Genomic DNA, 10,418 nt, shown 5'->3' on the forward strand with positions numbered 1-10,418 from the left:
AAGAGAGTGGTCTAGTTTCATTCTTCTGCATGTGGCTGTCCAATTTTCCCAGCACCATTTATTGAAGAGACTGTCTTTCTTCCAATGGATAGTCTTTCCTCCTTTATTGAGTATTAGTTGACCATAAAGTTCAGGGTCCACTTCTGGGTTCTCTATTCTGTTCCACTGATCTATATGTCTGTTTTTGTGCCAGTACCACACTGTCTTGATGACCACAGCTTTGTAGTACAACCTGAAATCTGGCATTGTGATGTCCCCAGATATGGTTTTCTTTTTTAAAATTCCCCTGGCTATTCGGGGTCTTTTCTGATTCCACACAAATCTTAAAATAATTTGTTCTAACTCTCTGAAGAAAGTCCATGGTATTTTGATAGGGATTGCATTAAACGTGTATATTGCCCTGGGTAACATTGACATTTTCACAATATTAATTCTGCCAATCCATGAGCATGGAATATTTTTCCATCTCTTTGTGTCTTCCTCAATTTCTTTCAGAAGTGTTCTATAGTTTTGAGGGTATAGATCCTTTACATCTTTGGTTAGGTTTATTCCTAGGTATCTTATGCTTTTGGGTGCAATTGTAAATGGGATTGACTCCTTAATTTCTCTTTCTTCAGTCTCATTGTTAGTGTATAGAAATGCCACTGATTTCTGGGCATTGATTTTGTATCCTGCCACGCTACCGAATTGCTGTATGAGTTCTAACAATCTTGGGGTGGAGACTTTTGGGTTTTCTATGTAGAGTATCATGTCATCGGTGAAGAGGGAGAGTTTGACTTCTTCTTTGCCAATTTGAATGCCTTTAATGTCTTTTTGTTGTCTGATTGCTGAGGCTAGGACTTCCAGTACTATGTTGAATAGCAGTGGTGAGTGTGGACATCCCTGTCTTGTTCCTGATCTTAGGGGAAAGGCTCCCAGTGCTTCCCCATTGAGAATGATATTTGCTGTGGGCTTTTCATAGATGGCTTTTAAGATGTCGAGGAATGTTCCCTCTATCCCTACACTCTGAAGAGTTTTGATCAGAAATGGATGCTGTATTTTGTCAAATGCTTTCTCTGCATCCAATGAGAGGATCATATGGTTCTTGGTTTTTCTCTTGCTGATATGATGAATCACATTGATTGTTTTACGGGTGCTGAACCAGCCTTGTGTCCCAGGGATAAATCCTACTTGGTCATGGTGAATAATTTTCTTAATGTACTGTTGGATCCTATTGGCCAGTATCTTGTTGAGAATTTTTGCATCCATGTTCATCAGGGATATTGGTCTGTAATTCTCCTTTTTGGTGGGGTCTTTGTCTGGTTTTGGAATTAAGGTGATGCTGGCCTCATAGAAGGAATTTGGAAGTACTCCATCTCTTTCTATCTTTCCAAACAGCTTTAGGAGAATAGGTATGGTTTCTTCTTTAAACGTTTGATAAAATTCCCCTGGGAAGCCATCTGGCCCTGGACTCTTGTGTCTTGGGAGGTTTTTGATGACTGCTTCAATTTCCTCCCTGGTTATTGGTCTGTTAAGGTTTTCTATTTCTTCCTGCTCCAGTTTTGGTAGTTTGTGGCTTTCCAGGAATGCGTCCATTTCTTCTAGATTGCCTAATTTATTGGCGTATAGCTGTTCATAATATGTTTTTAAAATCGTTTGTATTTCCTTGGTGTTGGTAGTGATCTCTCCTTTCTCATTCATGATTTTATTAATTTGAGTCTTCTCTCTCTTCTTTTTAATAAGGCTGGCTAATGGTTTATCTATCTTATTAATTCTTTCAAAGAACCAACTCCTGGTTCTGTTGAACTGTTCCACAGTTCTTCTGGTCTCGATTTCATTGAGTTCTGCTCGAATCTTTATTAACTCCCTTCTTCTCTTGGGTGTAGGATCTATTTGCTGTTTTTTCTCTAGCTCCTTTATGTGTAAGGTTAGCTTTTGTATTTGAGTTCTTTCCAGTTTTTGAATGGATGCTTGTATTGCGATGTATTTCCCCCTTAGGACTGCTTTTGCTGCATCCCAAAGATTTTGAACGGTTGTATCTTCATTCTCATTAGTTTCCCTGAATCTTTTTAATTCTTACTTAATTTCCTGGTTGACCCTTTCATCTTTTAGCAGGATGGTCCTTAACCTCCACGTGTTTGAGGTCCTTCCAAACTTCTTGTTGTGATTTAGTTCTAATTTCAAGGCATTATGGTCTGAGAATATGCAGGGGATGATCCCAATCTTTTGGTATCGGTTCAGACCCGATTTGTGACACAATATGTGGTCTATTCTGGAGAAAGTTCCATGGGCACTTGAGAAGAATGTGTATTCAGTTGCGTTTGGATGGAAAGTTCTGTAGATATCTGTGAAATCCATCTGGTTCAGTGTATCATTTAAAGCTCTCGTTTCTTTGGAGATGTTGTGCTTAGAAGACCTATCGAGTATAGAAAGAGCTAGATTGAAGTCACCAAGTATAAGTGTATTATTATCTAAGTATTTCTTCACTTTGGTTAATAATTGATTTATATATTTGGCAGCTCCCACATTCGGGGCATATATATTGAGGATTGTTAAATCCTCTTGTTGAATAGATCCTTTAAGTATGATATAGTGTCCCTCTTCATCTCTCACTACAGTCTTTGGGGTAAATTTTAGTTTATCTGATATAAGGATGGCTACCCCTGCTTTCTTTTGAGGACCATTCGAATGGTAAATGGTTCTCCAACCTTTTATTTTCAGGCTGTAGGTGTCCTTCTGTCTAAAATGAGTCTCTTGTAGACAGCAAAAAGATGGGTCCTGCTTTTTTATCCAGTCTGAAACCCTGCGCCTTTTGATGGGGTCATTAAGCCCATTCACGTTCAGAGTTACTATTGAGAGATATGAGTTTAGTGTCATCATGATATCTATTCAGTCCTTGTTTTTGTGGAATGTTCCACTGAACTTCTTCTTAAAGGGGAATTTTAAGAGTCCCCCTTAAAATTTCTTGCAGAGCTGGTTTGGAGGTCACATATTCTTTTAGTTGCTGCCTGTCTTGGAAGCTCTTTATCTCTCCTTCCATTTTGAATGAGAGCCTTGCTGGATAAAGTATTCTTGGTTGCATGTTCTTCTCATTTAGGACCCTGAATATATCCTGCCAGCCCTTTCTGGCCTGCCAGGTCTCTGTGGAGAGGTCTGCTGTTACCCTAATACTCCTCCCCATAAAAGTCAGGGATTTCTTGTCTCTTGCTGCTTTAAGGATCTTCTCTTTATCTTTGGAATTTGCAAGCTTCACTATTAAATGTCGAGGTGTTGAATGGTTTTTATTGATTTTAGGGGGGATCTCTCTATTTCCTGGATCTGAATGCCTGTTTCCCTTCCCAGATTAGTAAAGTTTTCAGCTAGAATTTGTTCAAATACATATTCTGGCCCTCTGTCCCTTTCGGCGCCCTCGGGAACACCAATTAAACGTAGGTTTTTCTTCCTCAGGCTGTCGTTTATTTCCCTTAATCTATCTTCATGGTCTTTTAATTGTTTGTCTCTTTTTTCCTCAGTTTCCCTCTTTGCTATCAACTTGTCTTCTATGTCACTCACTCGTTCTTCCACCTCGTTAACCCTCGTCGTTAGGACTTCTAGTTTGGATTGCATCTCATTCAATTGATTTTTAATTTCTGCCTGATTAGATCTAAATTCTACAGTCATGAAGTCTCTTGAGTCCTTCATGCTTTTTTCTAGAGCCACCAGTAGCTGTATAATAGTGCTTCTGAATTGGCTTTCTGACATTGAATTGTAATCCAGATTTTGTAACTCTGTGGGAGAGAGGACTGTTTCTGATTCTTTCTTTTGAGGTGAGGTTTTCCTTCTAGTCATTTTGCTCAGTGCAGAGTGGCCAAAAGCAAGTTGTATTGGGAAAAGGAGAAAAAGAGAGGAGAGAAAGAAGGAAAGAAAAGAGAAAGAGAAAAAAAAAGGAAGAAAAAAACGAAAAATAAAAAGAAGAAAAAGAGAAAGAAAAAGAAAGGAGAAAAAAAAGGTGGTGGGGGAAGGAAACAAATCAAAAAGCAAAACAAAACAAAACAAAACAAAAGAACCACGGGGGAGTATCTTCTGATTCTGTGTACTTTAAGTCCCTTGGCTTCTCCTGGAAGTTGTCCGTCTAGCTGGTGTTCTGGGGGAGGGGCCTGCTGTGCTGATTTTCAGGTGTTAGCAGTTGGGGGAGCTGCTGTGCCCCTGCCTGGTGCAGGGCTCAGTGGGGGTTGTTTACCCCGTGAGGCCGCAGGAGGAACAACCCCAGTGGCGGGGCCAGCTCTGGAAACCTGGATTCAGCTCCCACAGGAACTACGGAGCTCTCCGTCTGCAGGGCCTGGAGGCTCCGGGGCGGGGCCGCTGATCTGCTCAGCTCGGGTCAGGAGCGTCCTTGCTGTCCTGGGCCCTCCCGGCCTCTGCCTGTCCCGGGGGAGGCCGGATCCTGGGCTGTGTCCCGGCGCCCAGTGCTCCGGGGCCTGCGCTGTTGGATTCGTGCTCCCGGGCCGCGCAGCCCCTTCCGCGGAGCCGCCGCCCGAACACCCCGAGATGCTCCTGGAACCGCGCAGCCCCCTCCGCACGGAGCCTTCTCCTCTGCCCGAGCCCCTCCGAGGCTGCTCCCGGGGCCGCGCAGTTCCCTCCGCGGAGCCGCCCCCGAGCCCCTCTGAGCTGCTCCGGGTCTCGCCGTGTGCGCTGCAGCCCTTAGGGAGCTCGGCGCACTCTCCCGGGGCGCAGGTGTCTGTTAGTGTCCCCGGGAGCCCGCGGGCATCCCCGCCCTCCTGGGTCCTGCTCCAACTCCCTGCGAGCCCCTTTCCGCCCGGGAAGGTTGGTGCAGCTCCTGCTTCTCCCTGACGGGGCTCTCCTGATCTGGGGACACTCGCCCCGGCCTCAGCCCGGCTCCTCGCGGGGCCCCTCCCCCTTGGAGGCCTTTTGTTTATTTATTTTTCCCCCCGTCTTCCTACCTTGATAGAAGTGCGAACTCTTCTCACTGTAGCATTCCAGGTGTTCTCTCTTTAAATCTCAGGCCGAATTAATAGATTTTCAGGATAATGTGAAGGTTTTCTAGGTAATTTGGTGGAGACAGGTGATTTGGGGACCCTACTCTTCCGCCATCTTGCCCCACTCCACCTCTCCAAAATTTCTTATTCCTCTTTCTCTCTCCTTCTGGAATTCCAATGACATGACACAAATACTAGGCTTTTTGATAGTGGCCCAAAGATTGCTGAGGCTCAGTGGAGTTTTTCTATTTTCTTAAAATATTTTGTTTATTTAAGAAAGAGAGAGTATAAGCTGGAGGGAGGGGCAGTGGGAAAGGGAGAAGCAGACTCCCTGCTGAGCAGGAAGCCTGATCCAGGGCTCAATCCCAGGATCCTGGGATCATGACCTGAGCTGAAGGCAGACACTTAACCAAATGAGCCACCCAGGTACTAGTGGAGTCTTTTCTAATTTTTCTTTCCCTACTTCAGACTGGATACTTCCTACTGATCACTTTTAAAGTTTATTGAGCTGCCTTTTTCTTCTGTACTCTGCTTTTATGCCCCTTGGTTGAATCTTTAAATTTAAGTTATTGCAGTTTTGAAGTTCTAAAATTTCAATTTGGGGATCCCTGGGTGGCTCAACGGTTTGGTACCTGCCTTTGGCCCAGGTTGTGGTCCTGGAGTTCCGGGATCAAGTCCCATGTCGGGCTCCCTGCATGGAGCCTGCTTCTCCCTCTGCCTGTCTCTGCCTCTCTCTCTCTGTCTCTCATGAATAAATAAATAAAATCTTTAAAAAATAAAATAAAATAAAATAAAATTTGGTTGTTTTTATAGTTTCTACTTCTCTCGAGACCTTTTATATTTCCATTCATTTCAAGAGTGTTTACCTATACTTCATGGAGAATGGTTATAATATCTGCTTTATTGTAACAAAATAATCTTTGCCTTGGATTTCAAATATCTGAAGTATTTAGGGGTTGGCATCTTTTCTCTTGAAGGTGATCAGATATTTCTGGGTTCTGTGTATCAAGTAATTCTGGATTGTATACTGGACATTTTTAATATAACAGTATGAAACCGTGGTTCCTATTACAATCTCTGGAGTATGTTGATTTTTTTGTTTGTTTGTTTTAGCAGGCAATCTACTGGGTTAGATTCAAATCACAAATTGTACTTTATTTTCTGTATGTGTTATTTCTAAATCCTTGGATATATTGTTTGGGTCTATCATTCATTGAGCCATTCAGAAATTAGTTGAGGTTTTTAAGATTTTATTTATTTATTTGAGAGAGAGACAGAAAGAAGATGAGCAGAGGGAGCTGCAGAAGGAGGGGAAGCGGGATAAGCAGATTCTCTGCTGAGTGCTGAGCCTGACACTGGGTTGAACCCAGGACCCTGAGAGCATGAGCGGAGTAGAAATCAGATTGACTGACTAAACCACCCAGGCACCCCAGAAATTAGTTGAATGCTGAACAATGTCTTTTCTATATTTCTTTGGATATGTATGTTGTGAATGTGCAGCTTAGGGGTAAGCCTGAAAATTCTATCAGTTCATTCATAGAACCAGTGTATCTCCTTCTTTAGTGATGACCCCTTCTGAATCTTCTCTCCCACTTTAGACCCTAAGGGCCCTCTTTCCAAGTTTTTTTGACCCAAAAGATGAGATTCTCTCATAGTTTTAGCCTCCCACTCTATCACATACTTCTGTACTAACCAGGCCACCCTTGGGTTACACTGATGAAAGAAAGTTAGATATATAATGACCATTCCTCCCCACACTCTACATAACAAAAGCTGTTTTCTCAGTTCCTGCATTTAGAGAAATGGGTTTTAACTTGGGATTTCATATGCACTGACATCAGTGCAGTTCCACCTCTGGTGCTGCACCAAGGGAAGGCACCAAGAAATGGGAGGGAGGGGAAACAATAAAAGGGGGCTCCCCTCCAATCCTCTCAGAATCACAAGTGCCCTCTTTTCTAATGCTCTGGTCAGAAGATAAATTTCTCTCAGTATTTTTGCCTCTCTGTTCCCAGGCTATTTCCCAGTTTGGTCAACCATCAGTTCAAAGCCAGGAGACAAAAGAAGGGGGAAAATGAATAATTAAAGGAAATTCACCATGCCATATGAATTGATCTTCAAGTTTTTATTTCTCTCCTTAATCTGCCTGATATTATTTGCTTTTCAAAGTCCTCAGGTAGTTGCTCTTTGTATTTTGTACAGAGTTTTTAGTTTTAATCCATTGGGGAGATAGGCTGTAGTGGGCTCAGTCCATCTCAGCTGTATCTATAATGTTCCATTTACTTTTATGCTTTATATCGAACTTATTATATGTTACATTTATATATGCCTTAAATCACACAACAAAATGTTAGTTTTAAAGACACTGAGAAAGAATAAGGTACCCCATATATTTACTATTTTGTGTACACTTCTTTTCTTCCTAACAATCTGTTTTCCTTTGATATCTTTCCCTTCAGCCTGCAGAAATTCCTTTAGCATTCCCTGTAGTTAAGGTCTTCTGATCATAAATTCTCTCTTTTTTTTTTAATCTAAAAATATCTTCATTTTGCTTTTCATTACTGATGGATATTTTTACTGGATGAATAATTTGGGGTTATTCTTTCTCATTTCTTTTCTTTTGGCCCTTTAATTATATTGCTCCATTGTCTTCAGTCTTTCCATTTTTTAATGACAAGTCAGCAATCATTTGTACATTTTCCCCTTATGTAATGTGTTCTATTTATATAGCTTTCACTAGATTACTAGTAACAATGTTTTGATTACCTATAATTTGAAATATGGCAAGTAGTTCTCTGATGGACCAACTGAATGATCTTAAACAGTTGTCTTCTCTGAACCAGTTTACTCTTCAGCAAATAGAAATAACAATGCTTGACACAGAATTCCAGTCATGACTCCCTAGTCCTACTCCTAATTATCTGCCCTAAGCCAAATTGCTTCTCTATGTGTAAATTATGTCTTTAGTCCGGGGCTTTTCAAACTTATCTATAAAAATTCCTTCACAGCTTAGGAGAATGGAGCTTACTTCGGGACAGAAGGTAGACACAAAAGCTGCAACCTTTTGCATACAGAACATGGGACTATGAATTCCTTCTTTCATGAAAGATATGCTGATTTGTATTCTTCCCCTTAAAAAAATATGTAAACATAAAATATCCAAATGATTTGACATATAAATGACAAATCCTCTTTTACTCAAATCTTAAAGTTCTTGCTCCAAAAAGATGTCATATTCCTTTCTTTATTTCATTGTTGAAAAGATTAAGTAGGTTTATGGTCACTTACAAATGAATATAGTCTTAATATCACAGGGTTTTATATTTATATAATTGAAATCACACATATCCAGCTTAAGGTCACGCAGCTTCTCACACAAGCCTGTTTACAGATGGATTCACATTCACAGTATGTACAGAATGCACATATAAGAAAAGTGTATCTTTCAAAATACCACATAAATTTTAAATCTTACAGATAGACACAGTCTCATAACTAAAGTCACAAAGACCTCCAAAAATGCATATTATATAATTCCATGTATAGTCACAAAGGCACTCAAATTTTTCACTTTATTTATTTATTTATTTAGTATATTTTTTATTGGAGTTCAATTTGCCAACATATAACATAACACCCAGTGCTCATCCTGTCAAGTGCCCCCCTCAGTAAAACTTTTTAAATTTAAATTTAAATTCAGTTAGCCAACATATTACATTGTTAGTTTCAGATGTAGTGTTCAATAATTTATCAGTTGTATATAACCTCTCATATTTATCACATCATGGCACTCACACTTGCTGTTTATTCTGAAGTCTGGGAAGGAAAATTTTCTTAGGAGCCTGAAACACACATTCACATTTCATCTTCAGGGCAGCCCCGGTGGCGCAGCGGTTTGGCGCCGCCTGCAGCCTGGGGTGTGATCCTGGAGACTCCGGATGGAGTCCCCACAACAGGCTCCCTGCATGGAGCCTGCTTCTCCCTCTGCCTGTGTCTCTGCCTCTCTCTCTCTCTGTGTCTATGAATAGATAAAAATGAAATAAAAAAAATTTCATTTTCAAGGTGCTCACAGCTGGGGAAGGAAATGCTGCACTCCATACTGGACCCATGGAGGGGCTCTCATGAGAGCTCAGAGTTCACAGGCAGTTGCACCTAAAGTTGGAGGGTACGGTGCTGTATTCCCAAGTCCCAGTGTGGAGTTGGAAGAGGTATTTGGATGGATAGAAATCTGATTTGATTTGGCTAAGATGCTGAGCTGCATTATGACTTTCATGGGTCCTTCCTCCATAAAAAAAGAGAAAACAATATATTTTATGACTGTTCAGGTATACTACTACTAATAGTAGTATAATTATTATATATAAAATATATAAATATAATATATAAAATATATAAAATAATATATAAATATAATATATAAAAATTAATATATTGTTTCTTTAACAAACATTTGCTTCGACCTGAAAGTTCGTTTTTAATTCTGACTTTGAAAAGACTTAAAAAATAAAATAAAATAAAATAAATAATAAAATAAAAAATAACAATAAATACATATAAACATACATACATACATGACTTTTTGTGTGCCTCCAAAAGTATTGTGGGCCCTAAGCATTTTGCTACTGTGACTCATGAATGAGTCAGCCCTGCTAGGATGTGTCTTGGATAAAAGTCACTCAGACTCAGTGTTAATGGAAAGACAACTTACTGGGCATGAGGAGTGATGGGGATGTAGGTGTGAGGAGGAAGAGGGCTTAATAGATTTTATATAACCTCAAAATCTGAAATACAAGCCACTTTCACATTCAAAGAACAAATTCTGAAACAAACCACAACCAGAAACACAACCACGCACACACACACACACACACACACACACACACACAACGGGTTCTACAGTGTCACAGAGAACGAAAACCCAAACACCTGCCAAATCATTGTGGATGTTATGCTATATGTTGGCAAATTGAACTTCAATAAATAATAAATAAATACATAAAAACATACATACAAACAAACAAACGTATAGGGGCAACGGCGTGGCTCGTTTGGTGAAGCAACTGCCTTCGGCTCAAGTAGGACCCCAGGGTAGCAGCAGCGCCCGGAGTAGAGCCGGGAGCACAGCAAGGTTAAGTATGCGTTTGTTTCATTATTATTATTTTAAGGTTTTATTTATTTATTTGAGAGGGAGAGAAGAGAGCGAGTATGAGCGAGAGGAGGGGCCGAGGGAGAAGGAGAAATGGTCTCCTCGCTGAAGAGGGGGTGGGATGGCTGGTTTCATCCGAGGACCCTGGGATCACGACAGCTGCCTCCGCTGAATTTTACCTTTGGAAAGGTCCTACTCCCGGTCTCTTCACAGAGCTCGCACCTACCGTACCACCATCCCCAGTAGCCCGCTACCTCCACTTCCCCGCAAGCAGGGTCGAGGCTTCTGGAGTCCGCTGCCCCTGCTCGGTTTTCTACAGC

Source organism: Canis aureus, chromosome 1 (genome assembly GCF_053574225.1).
Source record: "Canis aureus isolate CA01 chromosome 1, VMU_Caureus_v.1.0, whole genome shotgun sequence".
Classification (NCBI taxonomy): Eukaryota; Metazoa; Chordata; class Mammalia; order Carnivora; family Canidae; genus Canis; species Canis aureus.